This window comes from Mytilus californianus, unplaced genomic scaffold (genome assembly GCF_021869535.1).
Source record: "Mytilus californianus isolate M0D057914Y unplaced genomic scaffold, xbMytCali1.0.p SCAF_7, whole genome shotgun sequence".
NCBI lineage: Eukaryota > Metazoa > Mollusca > Bivalvia > Mytilida > Mytilidae > Mytilus > Mytilus californianus.
In genome coordinates this window covers 4,273,427-4,295,917 of record NW_026262723.1, presented here as the reverse complement: position 1 = coordinate 4,295,917, position 22,491 = coordinate 4,273,427, and the positions used below count along the sequence as shown (strand labels likewise).

General features: G+C 31.1%; 1 long non-coding RNA gene across 1 annotated transcript in view; it reads left to right on the top strand.

Annotated features, from left to right (window-relative positions):
- Positions 1-8,508: 8,508 nt before the first annotated feature.
- Positions 8,509-22,491, top strand: part of LOC127708255 (uncharacterized) — a 43,065-nt gene continuing 29,082 nt past the window's right edge. Inside the window, exon 1 of the long non-coding RNA XR_007985218.1 lies at positions 8,509-8,587. This is a non-coding gene — a long non-coding RNA (uncharacterized LOC127708255). The remainder of the gene's footprint in view (positions 8,588-22,491) is intronic.

Genomic DNA, 22,491 nt, shown 5'->3' with positions numbered 1-22,491 from the left:
AACTGTCATACACGTGGGAGGCTAAGCTAGCTATAAAACCATGTGTAACTCACCATTTGTTTTAGAAAATGACTGTACCAAGTCAAGAATATGGCAATTGTTTTTCACTTGATCTGTTGATTGATAGCGTTTGAATTTGTCAGTTTTTATAGACTTCTTTTATGAATTTGCATTAGAGCTCGGTATTTTTGTTTTACACTTTTTCGATACATCATTGGATTAAGAGTTTTATGCTATTTTAAATAAAGCGAATTTTTTCCTTTTTAATTCATAGTTACTTATAACATGATCAATTGGTCTCTGGTGGATAGTTGTCTTATTGGCATTCAAACCACATTTCCTCATTTCCATAATTTTATATACACTTAAACATGCATATCTCAGGTGAATCGAAACAAGGTTTTGATTCGATAATTTCAAATCAGATTTTTCCCAGCTTGAAAAGTTATTGACTGGTTTATATCATAACCATCAAACCGCCGGTGATGAAAACGTGCAATTGAAAACCGTTATGAAATCAATTTTGATCTTGTGGACAACTTGTATTTTATTCGCAAATTATTATGGTAAGTTTACTTGCAGCCATTTAATACGCCATCGAGTAAATTTTTTGCTTTAGACAAAAATGAAACACTGTCATTTCTATACGTTCACAAATTTTATAAGAAAATAACAAACAATTGTTTTAGATTTGCTTTAAATGTAAAACAAAGTTATATTAAAATATATGCTTTCTTGTCAATCTATTAATAACAAAGCGGATCAGTAATAATAAATTGCCTGCAATATTTATATATTCTGATTTTGAATGATTTCCTACGTCAAATTGAACACTTAATATCTGTATTATTTTCTACCCATTCGGGGCAACTGAGATCACCCTTAGTTTTTTTTTTTTGTTCATGTTGCTCATGAGTCCTTAATTTTCTGTGTAATGTTTTGTGAATATGTTTGGTTTTTTTTTGTCGTCTTTCGTTTGTTTTACATCGAATTGTCAGTTAGAAATAGGTTACATAAGCTGTGATTGGCAAAAAACTTACGATAATTTGGTCCTCAATGCTTTTCAACCTTGCACTTTATTTGGTCTGTTTAACTTGTTTGATTCGAGCGTTACTGATGAGTCTTTTGTTGACGAAAACGAAACGCGTGTTTGGCGTACAAAATTTTAAGCCTAGTATGAAATTTTCCATTTTTCACATAATAATTTAGTTGAAGAATATATCACCTTTTCACTGCTTAGACAAGTCCACAAGAGCTGTCATATAAGCACATACAAAGATTAACAATTGTAAAAAAATAACGTACATATAAAAAGTAGCGATTGTAACAAACTTGAATGTTAGAACGGGCTGACAGTGAAAAAGTACCCTGCGAAAATAATATGGCCGAGAGAACGTCAATTAGATAGAAAATCATAGACACAAATATCCATAAAAAATCATCTACGATAATAGGCTTGTAATTATCTGCAGCATGCGCGCGTTTCAAAAACAAAAAGACTCAACAGTGATAACATTAACGGTACCAATATTTTTGCACCAGATGCGCATTTCGACAATAAACGTCTCTTTAGTGATGCGCGAGGCCAAAATATTTACATATCCAAAACTTATTACGCACACGAAGAGCTCATAAAACAAGAAGGACACAAATTATAGCAAAAACCGGACAAGAAATCAGAGATTTGCATGGGAGAGATATATTCCTTAATATAAAATAATTTCCCAAATTTTTTAACAGAAAATTTTAATAACACAATAACCGTATTTTCATGCCAATACCAAAGTTCTGTTTACTGGGCTTGTGATAACCTCGGGGACTAACAGTCCACCAGCAGAGGTATCGACCCAGTGGTAGTAATAACATTAGAGGTACCAGATGCACATTTTAACAATAAAAGTATAAATGTGCATCTGGTACCTCTTATGTTATTACTCTTCAGTGATGCTCGAATTATAAATGTTAAAAAGTCAAACAAAGTACGAAGTTGAAGAGCATTTAGGACAAAAGTCCGAAAAAACGTATATGCAAAATACAGCCAGGTAATATATTCCAGGGGTAGAAAATCCTTAGTTTCACAAACAATTCAAAGTTTGGTAAACAGTTAGTTTGTAGATATGAACATACCAATGACAATTCATTTCAACACATAAGTGCTGCCATACGACATCTTTATATTTATTTAATACAGTACACTTTTTAAAAATATGTTTAATTTATAAAGTGACTAAAACACAACACATTATTGGTATATATTGAAGAATTTCTAATATTAAACAATTATAGCCTTTTTATAAGGTCGATACGAGGTTATATCGACCTAAGAGAAGCATATAGACTGAGGACGAAGTCCGAGGTCGATATGCTTCTTTTGATCGATATAACATCGTATTGACCTCAACCAAAGGCTACAATTGTTATATTATTAATCAACAACTATTGCATGAACAATGTAAAATTGGGGATTTCTAGAATGTATTTTTAGTAACATGATGTATGCCCCGTGCAATATGCTGTTTTTGACCTACGAAAAGCTTAACACAACAGTATTGGCGTGCAGACTGAGTAAATACAAATGTACATGTGATCAAGTTTAAACGAATCACAAATCCTCAAATATATTCGATTAATAATATAATACAATATTATAAAAATCTTAAGGTAGTAAATTTGTTATACGTTATGAGATTAAAATGGGATAAAGTATATGATATATTTTGATTGTTGAATACATACAAATATACATGACCTACTTTATAACCTCAATGTTCACTAATTGTGATGACAATACAAATATACATGACCTACTTTATAACCTCAATGTTCATTAATTGTGATGACACATTTTGATCGGCATCTTTTTAATTCACTTATTTGTTAACAAATATTAAAACAAAGGTAAAATATATTCAAATGACAAAAAAAAACGTGTTAAATAAGTTGAAAAAAGTGAAAATTCAGAATTTCCTCTAATCTCGTTTATCATGAGAGATTTCAATAAAATTTACCCATTTAAAAAGTTATGTAATGAATATAGATTCAAAAATTTAAAGTGCTTTAGACGCACAAATATTTATGAAGTGTTTAATACAATTATAAAGTGTTAATTTCATTTATAAATTTATAGATATTCGATTAAGATTGAGAAATCCTCGGCTAAAAATATGATGACTCCACATAGAATCACAGTTTACAGTATGCATAGTTTATCTTTTATGTTTAGTAATTTCATGAAATACGCATATGTAGTTTGAACTGTTTGGAAATGCTGATTTACTTTTGCAGTCTATGAAAATAATTGATATTTAATAAAACATTTTTGTTAGGGTGTTTCGTTCTATTGAAAATTAATAAGGTATCTGTATCCCCTGACTGTGCTTTATGTTGGCCTTGGCTTCAAATTTATTCAAGTTATAGGTAAAATTAAATAGCAGAATGATTTAGCAAATTTGAGGCCATAGGGGAAGAAATAGGGAAAAGTCAATAATTCCTGGTTCATAAAACAAATTATTTTTCATGTTGAGGCAGTGATTTCATAATTATAAAGGTCATTTGTATACAAAAATATATAAAATGTAGACGGTCCAGTAACAACAACACTTTAGGGAATGACGGCACGGTGGCCTAGCCACCGAAACATGTCGATCTCAATAAATTACTGGAGCATTCCTTAAAGTGTTGTTGCAACTGGACCTTCTACATTTCATGTCTTTTAATCGTAACGACCCTGCATACCCGAGGTATCCACTTTATGGAATCTACTGACAGAAGATTTACCAGGTGTTGGTTCACTTGTGTTTAAAAAGATATAAAGTTTTATTTCGAAAACCAATGATTTTAACAGTCAGTTGTATACAATTTTTAATGAATTTGTATATCAAACTAGTTACTTCATAAATACAACTGTTGCAAACATACACTTAAAGCTCATATATTAGCCCCATTATGTTAGATGTATGGTTAGATTTGAAAAAATTTTGACGCGATTTCTTAAAATGGCCAATTTAGGAAGAAATTGTTAACTTTGAAACTTTGAATTGTATTGGCAGGATTTGATATCTTATATTATCTTGAATGTTGGAATGAATTACTATTAAAATTTGTATTTATAGTGTTCGGAAATTTTTTCAAAGTAGTTTCATACAGATTTAAGGAATTTAAGGTGGGAGTATTAGACATATTACATTTACTGTAAAGGCAAAGATAAGAGTGTATGTAGTAATTTATTTTAGGCTATGATTCAAAAATGGCTGATTCACTAACTCCGCCTCTTTTGGGGAGATACTTAGTATTCCTAGATATTTTCATTTGTTTACCGACTTTTTCCCAGATATGATCTCCTTGTTTTATCTCATATCATTTCCTTTTAAATCTCATTCAGACACAAAGCTATCAATTTGAGTGTTCAGGAAGACTTTAATTAAAGGGAGGAAGTACATATATATGTTGACAAAATGCCACTCAACCCTTTGTTTTGAAATTAGCCAAACATAAGTGATGCATGTGAACTTTCAATTCCAGCATATGATTTAATTTTAAACTTCATAGTAAAAGTGGCATAGGTTTTTCTATCCTCAGGCATAGATTGCCTTAGCCGTATTTTGCACAACTTTAGAATACAATTTTAATGATCTTTAATTTCGTATTTGATTTGGCCTTCCAACTGTTTTGATGCGAGCGCCATGAATGAGTCTTAGTCAGACGAAACGCTCATCTGTCGTACCAAATTATAAGCCTGGTATCTATGGTAAGTTTTTAAGCGTTCAAGGAGAAAGAGATGATGGTTTATATGGTAGTGAGACAGCAAAACGAAATAACTAAATAAACGCAATGTCTTTATAAAATATGCAAGGAGTCTATTCAAATCTTTAAGGTCTCAATCGTCTTTAAAGTTGTGAATTGATTATAAGAACAGAATAGAAGCTATCAAGGATATGCCATCAGCACAACCTTTTCCCATATAACAAATAATGTTGCGATGCGAAATTTGACAACCATATACATTATTGTTAATCCAATAGATTGTAAATACATACTTCACAACATATCCGCAGATAAAGTTCAAATCGATAAAAAAAAAATGTTCTCACCTATAATATGTACAATTGAACAGAATTTTTTTTCAAAGAGTTTTTGAAGTTTGCTCTCTGAAAACGTTTGAAATTGATGCTTTTTCCGATCGACTAGATGTACCAAGTTTAAGCGGCAATCAAATCCTACATGACAAAAAGTAACAGCAAAAAAATGTATTCACAAAACACTTTAACAAAGAAAATCACAGTTTAAGTAACAGAAAGAATAAAAGGTCAGTCTTTGCAGGCATATCAGTTTGTTAAAATACCCCGACCTCGAGCGTCTCTGAAGAGACTTTATTTTCTAAAATGCGAACCTAGTCCTCATTACGTTGACCACAAAAAAAAACATATATTTTTAAATAGAATGTCGCTGATTAAGCTTCTTAAAAAAGTAGAGTGATATATGTCTTTTGTCTTTTCATACCCTTTAATCGTCACGAATAAGCACACACTAATTGCCACTGGTAAGCAAGCAAAAATAAATCAAACAACATATCCCTAAGACATTTACAAGTACAAAATGAAGAAATAACAAAAAAAAAAAAAAAAAAACTATCAATAAGTTAAGAATATAAAATCTCTCTTGAAATTACTAACCATGGAACAAAGGATAGTCCTTGAAAGGTTGAACATCTACATTTCAGCAATGTTCCCACTTTGACAAAATCTTACATTTCATGAATAAGACTTCAAATAGAAAAAAAATCACGTAGTAAAGTAATAAGCTGTGTTTTTGCAATAAAGTTATGCAATGTGTTACACTGTGACTTGAGTAAGCCCTTTATACCTTTTTGTAATATAATTGTCTTTAAATAAATCAAACCAGGGTAATCGAAACGCCCAACTCACACTGAAACAAGTTTTATCATTTCATAATCATCTTCACATATGACTTTCAAAGAACCATTATGCATCACAATACCTTAAACTTAGATTTCATTTTTTTTTAAATCTCACTAATGATCATTAAAATGACAAATGTTCTACAATTTTAGCTGAAACAGAATATGCATGTTACAAACATTTATTTTATTTCCTCGGACGTCTTACATACCATGCCAACGCACCTGTCTCCTTATAGTTGTGGAGCTTATACCATACACTAAGGTTTTGTTTTATTTTGATATTAACCTTCTTACTGAATTTATGAGATTCCAACAGTAGTAAACTGCTGTTACCTCTAAATCAATATTACTACATTGAATTTCGTAACTTTCATAGTTCTCTCTAGATGTTTTATAATACGGTATGGAGATTAAACCATCTGTCTTGATATGTCATTTTGACTATGTAGTTCATTCTTTATCACATTTATAACATATATTTTAAAAATGAACTCCATTTCTATTAAAACAGTTGACGACGTAATTACAAATCAAAGAGAATTGTAAATTATTGTACAAGGACAAAATTTCTATTAGAAAACATTACTTTATTTTGGGATATTTGTAAAGTTCTGTTTTTCATAAAGATGGAATACAACATTTAGCACATATCAAATTGGTATATGGTAAGAGTGGATAATACAGGTTGAGAGAATGCAATAGATACTCAAAAACAGTGAAAAAGCAACATAAATTTACCAGTGCAGAAAATTAAATACCGAATTTTGGTTGTTAATTACTTCCTATTAATATTCTGTCCTTTTTTATTAGTTAATAAAATAAACAGATAGATGATTATGAAATATGTCACTTTATTGATAAATTTGTGCATATAAACACTGCAATGTCTTTAACGTTAATTAGTTGTTGATTTCTTTCCTGCTGCGTAGTTTGATCAATTACTAGTTAATTAAAAGTTAAGAAAGTCCTTTCATAATTTGAACATTTTATTGTTACTTCTAAGTACCTGAATCTTTCGTGTTTTATATACAAAAATTTATCTCATTTGAATATTAAAGTATATTTTGTGTTGAACAATGTTGAAGAAAAAGTGAGTCATTTATCTCCTTTAAAGATTATCTACATTGTACTTAATAAAATCATGATAAAATATAATTATGTATTTTTTCAATGTTTTTATAACTGTCTTAACTCTATTGTTAAAGCAACATAATTTATTCTAAGGAACCTCTCACTTTTGAAGAAATAACTAATATGTGAAAAATACACTGCAAACAATTTCATCGCAATATACTGGACCTTTACATTTGTATTCATATGAGCAGAATATATAAAAACACTCCCAAAGACAAAACATAAAATATAGGGCCAAGTGTTTAAGTTTCATATCTCAAAACTTTAAAAAAAGGAACTACGCAAACGTAATTATATATTTCTAATTGCTCATTGTCAGCTTCCTGTTCCTACGTAGTAAAATATCATCTTTTCGATTGTATGACGTTTACCTTATCGACACAGCAGGTTTTAGATATTTATGTGATGCCTTTGTTTGTTTTACTCAAGCAATCACAGGGTCGATTGATTTACCTTTTTACGATGATATCCTCGTTATAAGAAAAGTAAAGTAAGTAGGTGTCATTAATACTCTACACATACTTCACTGTCTTTGGAAAATATTCACACATCTTCACATCTTTCCAAACTTTATGCGCACTATGTACACATGCCCATGAAATAGTTTAAAACTTGACCCCGTAAAATTTTGAGGCTGATCCGAAATTATAAACGTATCTCGCCACAATAAACGACCAAAAGTGCTCCTCCCTATTAAAATAAAACTAACAAAAAAAATACTCCAAACCGGAAACTATTGTTGAGGTTGGTGTTTATAGATTTTCAATTGTAGCGCTGTGAAAAGAGCAAGGTGTCTATTCCTTCAATCTTCTTTGGATCAAGCCTTCTATCAGTTCTATCTGAGGAGTCTCTTGTTTTAATATCTACTTGTACAACTTTCGTTTATTGACTTTTTATCAAATAAAACTTGTTTTACTACGCCTTCGTTTTTATATGTTTATAATTAATGATACGAGATTGAATGTAAGTAAACTACTGTTCCATATCTTTTTAAAATTCTAATGGGTACAGGTTGCCAAACAATGTTTGAATCGTTAGGAACGGGTTTCGAGCCGTAAAATCGAAGGAACGTCAACAAAAGCACTTCATTGCCTCGATCTATACGTGACATTCTGCTGTCGAGTACAAATTTCAATATATGATTTTACTATCTTTACTTCACATTACTTGCAATTATGGAAGATTGGGAGAATTTTGTATTTACACACCCAATTATGAAAGAATCAATCATTCCTAAACGCATAACTAATTGTTTTTAATAAGAGAACAATTCTTTTCATTTATTTACGTCATTTTATATTACAGTTGCATTGAACATTGCGAAGTACAAACAAACCGCCCAGTCAACATTCTCTATCGGCAATAGAAAGTCTGCAAATGCAGTAGATGGAGAATACGAACAAAATATGTGGCTAACATCAGGGTGTACACACACTGCTCTACCTGATGATCAACGTCATTGGTGGGCGGTGGATCTTGGAGCAATTTATGCTATTAGTAATGTTGTTATTTTTGGTAGAACAGACTGTTGTTGTAAGTTCTCACTCACATATTTCTTAATTTCTTTTTTGGAAACATAAACTGTACTGGTAAATTCTAATTAACACTTTACTTAAAAGAGAAGGTACGATATGGTCACTTTTTATCCCTTATATTAATATTTTGAATAAGGTCTCACATAATTGTACGAAGGCTTTAATTACATCCCAACTATTGCTGTTGAACTGACATGATAGGCTTATAATACTTCATATATTTACTTGTGGCCATACACATCTGTACATGTATTTTTATGATTTCATTCACATAGTTGAACATGTTGAACCAAGAAATAAGGTAATCAACGAAATATCAATTTCTTATAGGGTTGCGTGAAAAATGTAACAATACCACTTCAGTAAGATCCACGAAAACGCAGTTAATCCTCAATATATTGATGTCATTGATAAAGGTGAACTAAGAATTTGAGTGTTCAACGGAATACCAATTTCTTATAGACTTATGTGTTAGTTGTTAGAAAAAATCTAGTTATTCCTCAATCCACAAAAAACACGAAATTAAAAGAATATTTAGTATTTAATCTTTAATCGGGTCGACTGCTATATTGTTTTGCTATGTCATAAATGTAAACAGAGAAAAAAATACCAGAAAAAAATAATGTGAACATTTATTTTATTGGAGTGTTTAAAGAATTGTAAAATAGTTCATAACATTCGTTCTTCTCTACGCTATCATTTCAAAATAATTAAGATTTCATATTATCCATGTAATATTTATATTTCGTTTATAGATTAAAGACGAATCAAAAAGTCAGCAAATTGGACTTTGTCTATAAGTTTGCACATTAATTTTGTTTTTTGAATGCACTATGCAGCATTTAAATCACCAAGTTCAACCGACCAATGTCTTCGGGCAGGAATATGGCAGTTGATTCCTATTCGTTCCGTTGGTTGATAAAGTCTAACGTTTGATTTTGTCAGGTTTGATGGTCTTTCCCCTTTTTGAATTTAATTTAGAGTTTGATATTTATGTTATATATTTTTTAACATTCAACTAAAGTCAATTGTCCTACAAGTGGGAGGTTTAGCTAGCTGTCAAACCAGGTATAACCTATTATGTACTTCAAAAAGTACAAAGTCAGAAATATAGACAGTTTTTATAAATTCTATGTATACAGTATGTATTTCAGTTATTTTGAAGTCCTTTTGTTTGAATAAATACAACTGCACCCCTCCCCCCCAAAAAAAACACAACAACAACAAAAAAATGGTTGCTAAATTTGTATGCAGAATCGCTTTAAACTAACAACCCCAGCTTGGCTTGAAACATTATTATTTATAAGGTTAAATGGCAAGTGTTGAAAGAAACAAGGCTTCGAGGACGAGGTGTCTCATGTGTAAAATGTGTTAAACATTATAATGTTTAAATTTTGGCGGATAGCAGGAAATGGTTATCCTACGCCTTTTTTGATTCTCTCAAATTTTGTCTGTGACCTTAATATGTCTTTTCGTAATCGATTTACGAGATTTGAACACCAATAAACTTCTGTCGCCTAAAGTTTAAACGTACGTTTCAACGGAGTTTATACACAAGTATCAATTTGAGATTAGCGCAAATGATCGCAATGATATCTGTTCGACACTGCACATGTTGAAAAAGGTTGTATCAAATTGAAAAATTGCTTGTTTATGTTACAGCAACTTTTCTTTTGATTTCTTTAATAAATTTTAAACACGTTTTGTCGATCAATCTGAAGGTTGCTTACTTACGATTACAAAACGATATTATTCTCGGCATGTTTGTTTTAAATATACATTCATATTTTTAATGTGGTAAAATCATTATCAGTAATTTAAAAGTTTTTTAAATCATTTTTGAAAAACAAACATAAAAAAGTTGTATAATGAATTGTGCGAGATCGTTCTATCTATTATGTTTGGCTCTGCAAAATAATTCTAATGGCAACATTCAATGATATAAACATCAAACAGTCACATTGTCTGACGACGTTCATTACAAAACGAAACATTTTAATTTAGATTATTGTTGTGAAATCGAATGTAAAATTGATCCTTATTTTTAGCAAGCCTTTTATTCAGTATATCGCGAACAATGATCGTGATAGAAGAAGTTTCCGATCGGATAATGAATACAATTCAACATCATAATATGTGAAAAAAATTCTTAGAATATGCAAAAGTTTGGATACGTTACAAAAAAGTGTCATTCATGCGATGAAACTGCGCATTTAGTTAAATAAAAAAAAAGTAAATACGATTCATATCCTTACGCAAAGTATTATAAAAAACATATAGAATTTAGTATGTTCACATTCCAATATATCATGCTATATTTGAAACTAAATCTTCAGTGTATCTGAAAGTACATTTAACCTCAGAAATAGATTACCTTAACTGTATTTGGCAAAACTTTTAGGAATTTTTGGTTCTCAATGCTCTTCAACTTCGTACTTTATTTTGCCTTTTTAACTTTGTTTGATTCGAGCGTCACTGATGAGTCTTTTGTAGACGAAACGCGCGTCTAACGCAGATACAAAATATCAATCCTGGTATCTATGATGAATTTATTTAAGTTTAAATGGACAAAGGTTCATTTTATTAAAAGAAAAGACTTATTTGGGATGTGATAGTCAATGAATGACCACACTAAAGGTTCCGTTTACATATTGTTATGCTATATACTTATAGTTTGTTAAAGCGTTTGTTTAGTAGAATAAATTGTGAATAAACCAAAATCAAAAATGAACATCAATAGGTCGTGTTAGTCCAGTTTTCAATCAAATAAACTAAAATGATAAATTATCATATAATTACAGAATGATACGAACGCTGCAAAATAGACATATTTCATGATCTTTTTAACGATGATCTTAAAAACTATTTTTTTGTGTTCATGATCAGAAATTAAATCTATATATGAATATTCTGATTTTTTAAACATTTTGCATAAATCTCTGCAAAACAATTTTAAGAGCCATTTGAAAAAATAATTTCGAACATCATTATTCACTGAAAAGTAATTTGGTCATTTATATTAAAAACAAATAAATATGTTTGTGAACATTTTGTATGATATTTAAATGCTTATGGGCAGATCGCCTTTTGTGGTTTTGTGAAACGGTGGATGATTTAACTTTGGTGCATTCAGAAAGGGATCATAATGCTGGACGCTTTTGAAATGAAATATCATTTTTAGATTAGTTTTCTGTATCTTTCCTGTTTATAAATTTTGAATTGTTCGAATTACTTAAATAGGTTTTTGGAATTGTCAATTTGAATGCTCGTGAACTTCTTATTTAATTTGGTCTTCAAACAGTTTTGATTCGATTGCTACTAATAAGTCAAATATAGACGACAGTTACCGCTAGTGAACATAACTATATGTCTGGTATCTTTGATGAATTTTTACAGACTTTTTTTTCCCAATCACAATACTTTATTTATCACCGTTACTGTAAATCTTTTACTATCGATTGTCTCGATATTCCGAATGAAAGGCGTGTTAAGGTAAAAAAGTATTAACAAAAATACCAAACTTCAGGGTAAATTCAAAAAGGGGAAGTCCATAAAAACTAACAAGATCAAAAGCTAAACTTTATCAACTAACTGAACGAATGGTAAACAACTGTCATATGTCATAAAGATCAACATGTTAATTTCATTAATCATAAGTCAATGAAGCGAAATGTTCACAGCACATGATTGTTGACAACACTTATCTTTAGTTTTACTATACTTATGTTAGTTTAAATGTATATTACAACGTTTTTTATGATTAAAACTTTTTAATATTTGTTTTCATATAACTTGAATTCGATGTATATATATAGATATATACAAATCTAAATTGAAAACAAAGTTCAAACCTATGATTGCGTTGGATAAAAACCGCAATTTTTATACGTGTGCGTGCAAAACAAATTTTCTAATTACAGCACAAACAACATTTTCAATAAGACCAAATGAGTGAAAAAGTATATTTTAACAAAACGCATTTGACTAGCAGGTCGGATTTCGACAATTAATGTCTCTCCAGTGATGTAAGGAATCGAAACCGTATTTGGAAGGCCATATAATTTACCTCAATTTAGAATAGACTCTTGAATTTTGAAAGAGTTAGCATAGGATGAACGGATTATATAAACCCAAAAGCAAATATAATACTAGCCCAAACGAAAAATATAAAAAGTCTAAACTGAAAACAACGTTCAAACCTATGATTGCGTTGGATAAAAACCGCAATTTTTATACGTGTGCATGCAAAACAAATTTCCTGGTAGAGGTGTCTTAATACAGCACAAACAACATTTTCTAAAAGACCAAATGAGTGAAAAAGTATATTTTAACAAAACGCATTTGACTAGCAGGTCGAACAACTGATGTTCTTAAACCCTGCTGACTGCCATTGGCGATATATATATATATATATAAACGGAAAATGCAAACTTATGTACATGTATTCATGGTTGAAATCATAACTTTAAATGTTTTCTTATACAGCACTTGCAATTATATTCCACCATCACCTGCCTTTACGGTATGTAATTCCCAATTAATACGAAGGTTCGGGCCTAACTTTCTGATATGAATTCCTAGATCGAGGATTGCTGCCTACTATGGAGCTATTACACCAAGAATTATTATTGGTTAATTTGCAGAGATTGATCTCTGCAAACTCTATCATCATTTTATTGTCAAAGATTTGAAAATAACACTTTATGATGTTGGTGCGTCCGATATTTGTATTACAGACGAGTACATATGTTTTGTTGACGTGACTACGACAAGTTTTATGTTATTGTAGTCATCTTTGTTATGTATTGTAGCTGAGAGACTCTCAAATTTCAACATTGACGTCATAAGGCCATGCAAAAACTCAACTCTTTGGTTTGAAGGAGTAACATCACTATGTCATCACAGACAGGAGGCTACTATCTATCTAAATGCAACCTGTTCTCATGAGACAATCGGAAGGTATGTTCGCATACAGCTGAAAGACCCGAATGCATTAGCCTTATGTGAAGTTGAGGTACATGGAGTATTTATGCAGGATTTAAATTCAGGTTAGTTTTTTTTATGTTTCAAAAAGTGTTCCACAAAATTGACTGTGTATATAACTTGGTCGATAAAAAAAAAAACATGAGATCACATTCTCATTCAATCTACTCGCTGGTTACATTATATTAAAATAGGGAGATGTGGTAAGATTACCAATAAGACAATTATTCACCAAAGTTCCAGTAAAGAAGTCTGCGAAATGTGTTATATAAAAGATCGATAAGACTTATCAACGGTTTTGTGCCAATATGATCAGCACGACGGGTGCCATATGTGGAGCAGAATCTGATTACCCTTCTGGAGAATCTGATTTCACCCCGAGTTTTGGTAGGATTATTATTTCTCAGTCTTCAGTTTTCTATGTTGTGTTTGTAGACTGTTGTTTTGTTTTGCCATGACATTGTCAGTCCGTTTTCGACTATTCCTTTGGTATCTTTCGCCTCTCCTTCAATAATTTTGTATTTACATTTACACTTGTAAAGTGATTGAGTTTGAACGATAATTGATGCATGTGGCTTATTGCATGGGCTTATGTTTTGATTTACAATAACGAGTCTAATGTTGCCTACCTTAAAAAGGAGGATGCGTATTTTGTAAGAGCACGTTTTCGATTTCTTAAACTGTCTTCTCCGATATTGAATTTATATATTATGTCTTAATCTTAATTGTTATTAGCATTTGCTGAAATGTAATTAATTACTCCAGTTATAGTCTGAACTTGATCAATGTTTTCTCCTGTTAGGTGTATTTATTTGCATATTAAATGATTTCATAGCGATCGTTGATTTGATATCCCCAGGGCATTAATACAATAATTAGGTGGAACCTTTAGATTTTAATACATTAGGAGTTATGCAATAACAGGCAGTTGATTCTAATTAACAAAATGTCGAAATGGCTAGCGAAATCAAAACTGAAACATTTGAACCATGACACAATTATTTAATGATTGCATTAATTTCAAGAAAAATAATAAATTTGATATTATTACATATTTTCAGTGACCTTGCCTTATACATGTGGATTTGAAGGTCACAGTTATGATGTACAAGACGGAAACATTGAAACAGCACACGTAAATAGCGATATTCAATGTACATACATGTGTGCTTATATGAACGGATGTCATGCTGCAGACTTCGCGAAAAAGAACAAAACCTGTTTCTTAATGGAGAGAAAAAATGGGTCCAATGTCGTGTCTGATCCTGGCCACAATGTCTTTCTTGTCAATTGACTATATATATATTTCATAAATAAATTTTAATGTTGTGCGATGTGTTATGTTTTGTTTTAATTGAAACAGATATCAAATGTTATGGAGGTAATACAATAGCACATACATTTAATAAGATAAAAAAATTCAATGCTTCCAATTCATATAGAAGGAGTTGACAAATGTCAACCTTTTACAAAACTTTTCTTATTTCTAATTATCTACCATCGTATAATATGAATGCAGTTTTTTGGGTTGTTGCCTATACCAAAAAAAGACAGGGTCGTGTAAAATAAATGCAAAAGATACTATGAGACATTCAAACTCATGTCGAAATAAACTGACAACGCCATGGCAATTAAAAAAACTGAAATAAGACCAAAAAGACATTAATATACAAAACACAACATAGAAAAATAAGGACTCCACCAAAAAACCGCGGGTGGTAGCAGGTGTTCAGGATCTCGGAGGCATCTGTCGTGTTTCTCATGTACATCCAAACACGATGATAAGGCTAATTCAGTAGGTCACACTCGTGGTGGCGTCCGTAAAATTTTCGAAGGGATGATGATTGTATCTAAACCACTTGGAACTCTTGTTTTAATATCTTCCTTAAAGTTATAAATCATGTCAGTATTATTATTATGATTAGGAATTTAATGTAAATTGCATTGATATTTAGCAATAAATACAAACGGTGTGGCAGTTTGCATGGTCAATGGAAGTAGTTGTTGCCTAAAAATCGTGTTTAATTACTTATTTTCCTGTCGATTGAATTTTACACAATTTGCATTAAATCAAAATATTTACTGCTATTACGAACTAATACAATATGAAAACAATCGGAAACATTAAGGGATGATAAAAGGTGTTATCACAACAGTATGTCGACAAGAGACAGACATAAAGATCGGAAAAATGAACATACAAAAGTACATGTACACAAACAATAATAAAAGAAAAATATTGGGCAATGTAAACCCTTCGGTAGATATGGCGACACTATATAGACGTTAATTAATGTCTCCAGTATAAATGTAAGACATTGCCATTTGTTTATAAATGTACGTCAATTCCCAAACATGACCGAAGATATAAGTTTATATAGATGTGAACTCCTGTTTCGATCAATTGGTCATGCAGACAAATTGGCATCAGTCGTGTTCTTTATGCAAATAAAGGTTGCGGTAATAAGTCGCAATAAACCAAATTGAAGAGACAACACAAAAACAAATAGAGGTGAACAGCATGCGCTCATAAGAAATACTAATATCAAGTATTAGTAATAATAAAAAAAAAATACAAAGTCTACCCAAAGAAAGTATGCAAAAAATCAAAATCAGAAAAGCGATGAAAATAAAACAGTCCATATAACCTCACTGGAATCAACAAAATCAGACTATTGATCTTCTTTAACGATACATAGAACTGCTGGAAAACAAAGAACAACCTAAATGTGGAAGAAACACAGCAATAGCAATAAACACTAATCCATGTAGATGTAAAAGCTCAAAAGAGAAACTTAGTCACAGTTAAGACCAGACACAGACTATAAATCCAGTAGAATAGTTTTTTTTAGACAACATAAATGATCTACCACCTTTTCTAAGACAAAGAAATGATCAAAAACATCTAAACCACCTATACAGACAAGAAAACGGCCTGAACAGCTACCATCATGATCATAATGGAAGTCACTAAGCTGGAAATATCAATCAATATCATCAGATTCCAAAAACAGTATATATCCAACAGAACATGTCAATAAGGCAACAAAAATGGTCCACCACCTTTTCCAGGATATGCAACTGAGCAAGTACATCAAACTCAACAGATAGGATGAAAAAAATACTTTTCAGAAAGAGACTATAACTCTACTAGAATAGGTCTTTTAAACAACATAAACAGTAGACCCGCTTTCCCTCGACAAAGAAGGGATCGAATACATCAAAACCATATGACCAGAAAAGAAAACCACCTGAACACTTACCACCGAGATCATAATAAAAGTCATCAAGCCAGAAATATTGATTAATTCAATCATATGAAAAGTACAAAACATATGAACCAAGTAAATAATTTCAAAACCAACATCAACTAAAACAAGACAGACAACCACCAAACTACTTACATCAGATGAAATATTACCCAACAGATACCTGTATACCAGTAAACTATCAACAACCTGTAGTAAAACCAGCTAATCAATTGCCAATACAAAGTATGGAACATCAAAATATACACAGAACAGAAGCTACATGCGACATCAGAAATATAACTAAACAGACAATTTCTACTACCACCACCATACAGTCAGAGCAATTCCAAACCAACCCTCTCCAATATAACTTCAGCTTCAGAAAGAAAGCAAGCCATACCAAAACAAAACGGAAAGAAAACCTTCCAGAACAGAAGACAATGTGAAAAACGGTACGCATCTATCATTTAATATTTTAGAGATGAGACGTACTTCAAAATACCTCCAGATATAAATCAAGAGGAAATCGAAATAGAAAGAACCAACAGACAATGCTAGAGATTGTCTCCTTTAACACTGAAGGGATCAAAGGTAACACCCCATATCTCAAAGAACTACAGTCCGACTCAAATATTCTGTGTCTACAAGAACATTGGTTACTTGGAGATGAGACTGATATACTGCACAAAGTTGTCCCCGATAACGAATTCCATATCTCATGTTTTGATAATAATAAAATTGATATAATAAATCACAATAGAAGAGGAAAAGGCGGTGTAACAACTCTATGGCCCAAAATTTGTTCGCACAAAATAAATAAAAAACTTGCAAAAGAGGAAAGGATAGTGGTAATTGAAATATGTATAGAGCTTCATAAAGTTATTCTAATCAACAATTATGTGCCAACAATGATGACAGGATCTGAACCTAAATATAGAGAACATCTGGACCAAATCTCATTAATAAAAATCAAAAAGCCATCTGTAAACTGCATACAGGAAAAACAGAGGATGGTTACTCCTTAACAGCTGAGCACTTTAGATATACCGGAGACGCAATTTATCAGATATTGCTAATCTCTTAATAATATCATGTTGACAGGAACAATATTTGACATCTTCAAAACAGACATTCTTACACCAGTCCATAAAAAGAAAAAAAGATCCAACATAAACAACCAACTGCAGAGGAATAACTGTCACCTCTGTTTCAGGGAATTGTTTTGAATACGCATTACTTGAATAAAATGCCTGACCTTAATGTAATTCAGACATAACTCCAATTTGGTTTTACAAAGGGTCTCTCTCCAATCATGGCTGCTCTTCTAGTTTCTGAAGGCATACTACATGCAAAACAACGAAAGAAAATCTTATATCAAGCAACCCATGACAGCCAAAAAGCGTTTGATGTTGTACGCCATATGATATTACTAGAAAAATTATGTTATGAAGTACCAGAAGACGTCTCGAAAGTAATTCAAAATCTGTATTCTAATTTGTCAACAGAAATAAAATTGAATAATCACATCAGTAAAAAAAATCCAATAAAACAAAGAGTTAGGCAAGAAGGTATCCTATCCACTCATTTCTACAAGTCACATATTAATGACTAGCCAATGGAACTAGAAAAAAGAGCCCTAGGACTAACAATAGGACTAAAATTCTGTAGCAGTCCATAATGTGCAGATGATATTGTACTGATTTCAACTGACGAAACAGAGATTCAAGCAATGCTTGATATTGCATATAAATATTCTTGTGAACACAGGTGTAATATCCAAAAAAGCACTCTAAAAAAGACTGAAAGGATCAAGTCAAAAGGTCAATCGGAAAATATCAGACTAGGAAATGAAGCAATACAAACTGACAACCAAGCGACACATTTAGGAATCATACGATCATTCAAAAACGACTCAAGAATAAATATTTAAGAATATATAAGTATTGCAAGAAAGACTCTGTATTCTTTAATTCCAGTGGGACTAAATGAGAAGGGGGTCTTAACCCCAAAACAGCATACAAGATTTATCAAGCGTATGTTCTTCCAAGGCTGCTATATGGACTAGAAATATTACCTCTGAATCTAACTCAAATAGAAGATTAAGACAATTCCAGATCAAAACTATTAGCTGCTTTCAATCCATACCAGTAAGAACTTCACCAGCTGCTGTATATATGCTCATTGTTGTCATACCAATTGAAGCAAAACTTAACAAGAGACAACTTAGCTTGCTATAAACCATCCTAGTAAATGAAAATACTACACTAAGAATTTTAACGAAGAGAGAGCTGATTGTCAACTCAGAAAATCCAGAAAGCTTCTTCCCAAGAGTACAAGAAATCCTACAACATTATAATCTAATGCCGATTCACGAGCTGATAAAAAGCCTTCCAATAAAATTGCAATGGAAGAAACAAATCAGCACAGCCGTAGCCGATCAATGGACAAGTTATCTACAAGCCGAAATGAAAGAAAAAACACTCTTAAATTCTTCAATACAACAGAGCTCAAAATTCATCATATTCAACCGGTATGGAACTTCTTACCATCAGTTACATACGAGGTACAAAAGGCACAAATCAAAGCCAGATTACTCACCGGTACAAACCGTTTAGAAGGTGACATACAGAAATTCAAAAGGGAACAAGAAAGAACAAACTGTACTCTGTGTCATTTGGATATAGAAACTTTAGAACACTTTTTTACTCAGCTGCCAAGCTCTAAACGAAAAAAGGCAAAAAATTATCCATGAGCTGAAAAAACTCAGGATACAACAAATGGAATGACATATTCAAGGGGACCAGGCAGTAATTATTCAAATGATTATAGACTGCACAACACTGGCTCAAGAAATGAAGTTTAGTCCTGAGACACCAAATTCAAATCGAAAGCCTCAGTAGAGATCTCTGCTATGGACTACATACTCAGAGAATATTGGGGCAAATAATATTAAGTCAAAGTGATGTTAATACAATGGGCACAAAATCTTCTTGCTATATTTCCCTTTCTTTTTATTTTCAATTTTACTATACTTTATATTGAAATTACTGACAAGATATGGGTTGAGAATCCTATTTATGATCTGGGCCACAGAATGAGGACACTATAAACTCGCGGAAGTTACTATTTTACATCTGATTATAAGAATTTCAGGTTGTGAGTTACTTTAAATTTTAAATTTTAAATGTTCTTTTTTATCCGAAAGAGCATTAATGCTTCTTTTTTTTTTATCTCATATTATTTTCTTTTATTTTCTTAAACTCTGTCTAAGTTTATCCCAAGAATAATATCGGAATGCACGTAGTATTTGCCATCGATCAGTCACAAAAAGTAAAATAATAAAAATACCGAACTCCAAGGAAAAATCAAAACGATTAGTCCCTTATAAAATTGCGAAAACAATAGCTCAACCGTATCATTCGAATGGAAAACAACTGTAACAATTGAAACTATATAATTAATGCAATTACAACCACTGATGTAAATATTCTCACAGTAAATTTTAAGCACAAATTTTACTTATTTTTATTGTTTTAGCACCGTTTAAAGTATCTTACCATAACTAATGTCTCATATTAACTTATAATAATAAACAGATAGATAGTGGCCTGCTATATATATATATATCCCCTTACCACTTTTCTTTTTAAATATATTTTAATTTATAAAATATAAGGTTTTTATATTTTACTACGACACGGGTGCTCCGATGCAGAGGAATTTACGAAGAAAGAAGAAGTGTAGAATTTTTTTAAATACAAAAGTATACAATGTTGTTGGTTCACACTGTATTGGAAATAGTACATAGATGATTTTTTTACCTTTTACTCTATCAAATGACCAAATATTCTCATTTTGTTCTATAAAGTAAAAGCCACGTACTTCTTAATAAAAAAAGGGGGGCGGGGTTTATAATATCTTATCCTGATAATTAATTATTATAGAAAAAGTTGTATTGCCAGACAGAAGAAACAATCATTCTGAATAGTTTGTTAAAAATTGTTGAAAAATAATCCTCAGTAAAAATGGCATGAAACAAGAGATAGAAAACATAGCATTCCCATTTCATAAAAGTAATATAATAAATTACTTACAAAGTAACTTGTATTTTTCATACACCTTAACGATTCATTTGGTCTTTTCTTCATGTAATAACAGTTATATTGTATATTATAGTGTATATCTATATCAATTAGTGAGTTTTATTTCACATAATGAATGAGCCGTAGGGCCTATTTAAACCTAAACGCATAAGAAAAGAATGTCCCACTTTAATGTGATCGGTAAAATAGGATACAATCCTGCAAATCTTTGCAGAAAATAATATTTTTTGACGTTGTATAAGTCAGATAATGCATATTTTAAGGTTTTTTTCTTATCGTATAACACACCTTGGGGTGTCAGGATTTCCCAAAGAAAGACACCCCTATGGTCAGTCTTTCGTTTGATCAATGCTGACACCTCTTGGTGGGTTATACGACAAAAAATCCTTAAAATATGCGAATTTCAGTTATATTGTATACTTAATTTGTATTTGTCACAAACGTATTGTTTAAAGTTTATATGGCAATATACTTTTGAATTTGAATTTGATTAACTATTAGGAAAATCATATGATGGTGGTTTGCAGCATATCTTCCTGTTGAATGTAGGTAAATCTGCGATTTTTTACTTCTCATCTCAATATGATTATTATAACATAAAAAACAAATTCATAAATATTTAGATTTATATTCCTTCTAATAACGGAGAAAATCGAATAAAAGTAACTTTTTTGGTTGACCTTCGTCATCGGGTTGTGACGTTTTAACCCGATTTGAATGCTGGGTGTGAAATTAAAATCAGTTAAAGTCTTAACTGCTTATCAAAATTTTGCTTAATTAAAAGCGCACAGATGACCTTTCTCACAGCTTATAACAAAATAAGAATGAAAGATAACGAACACACGTGTACCGTTTCATTTATTAAATACAAATTTCTATGCTTATGGTATATATCATGTACAATGTATATTTTCGATTTAATTTAATAAATTAATAGTTGAGGGTTTTTTTCAGGAAATATTTATTGAACACACATTATTTCCTGATATTGAACTGAAAATATTTTTAGCTTTTATTTACCTTAATAATTTCGACAACCATGCAACGAAAAGTCTGTGTGGCATTGTTTATTTCTCATTAAGGGAGGACCGAATTAAATAAATGTATAACATAAAAAAGTTATGAACAAATTATTTATTTGAAAACAATTATACACGGAACACCGCTTGTTCATCATATTAATTATGACTTTAAAATTTGAGACAATTCATAAAAGTTATCGCTCTACACTAATTCCTCTATATATTTACCTGTTTCATAAACTTAATAAAAATAAACCGTTTAAAAACGACAGACCATAGTTGTGTAAAAAAAAATAGATAACCAAACAGCCGACTTTTCCGACTCTTTTTTTTAAACATTGTTCCGTATCAAGTTATTCTAAAAAGTTTGTCGATAGGTAGTACAACAATGTCTGGTATAATTCTTTTTTTATGATCATGAAAAACAGTGTATGCTTTTGTCATTACCTTTTCGGGTAAAACAACCGTACGCTTGACAAGTGATTTGTAAGCAATGAACGAGGTTGTTAAACGTGATATATGCTTTTTTGTGCTTCTTTTTTA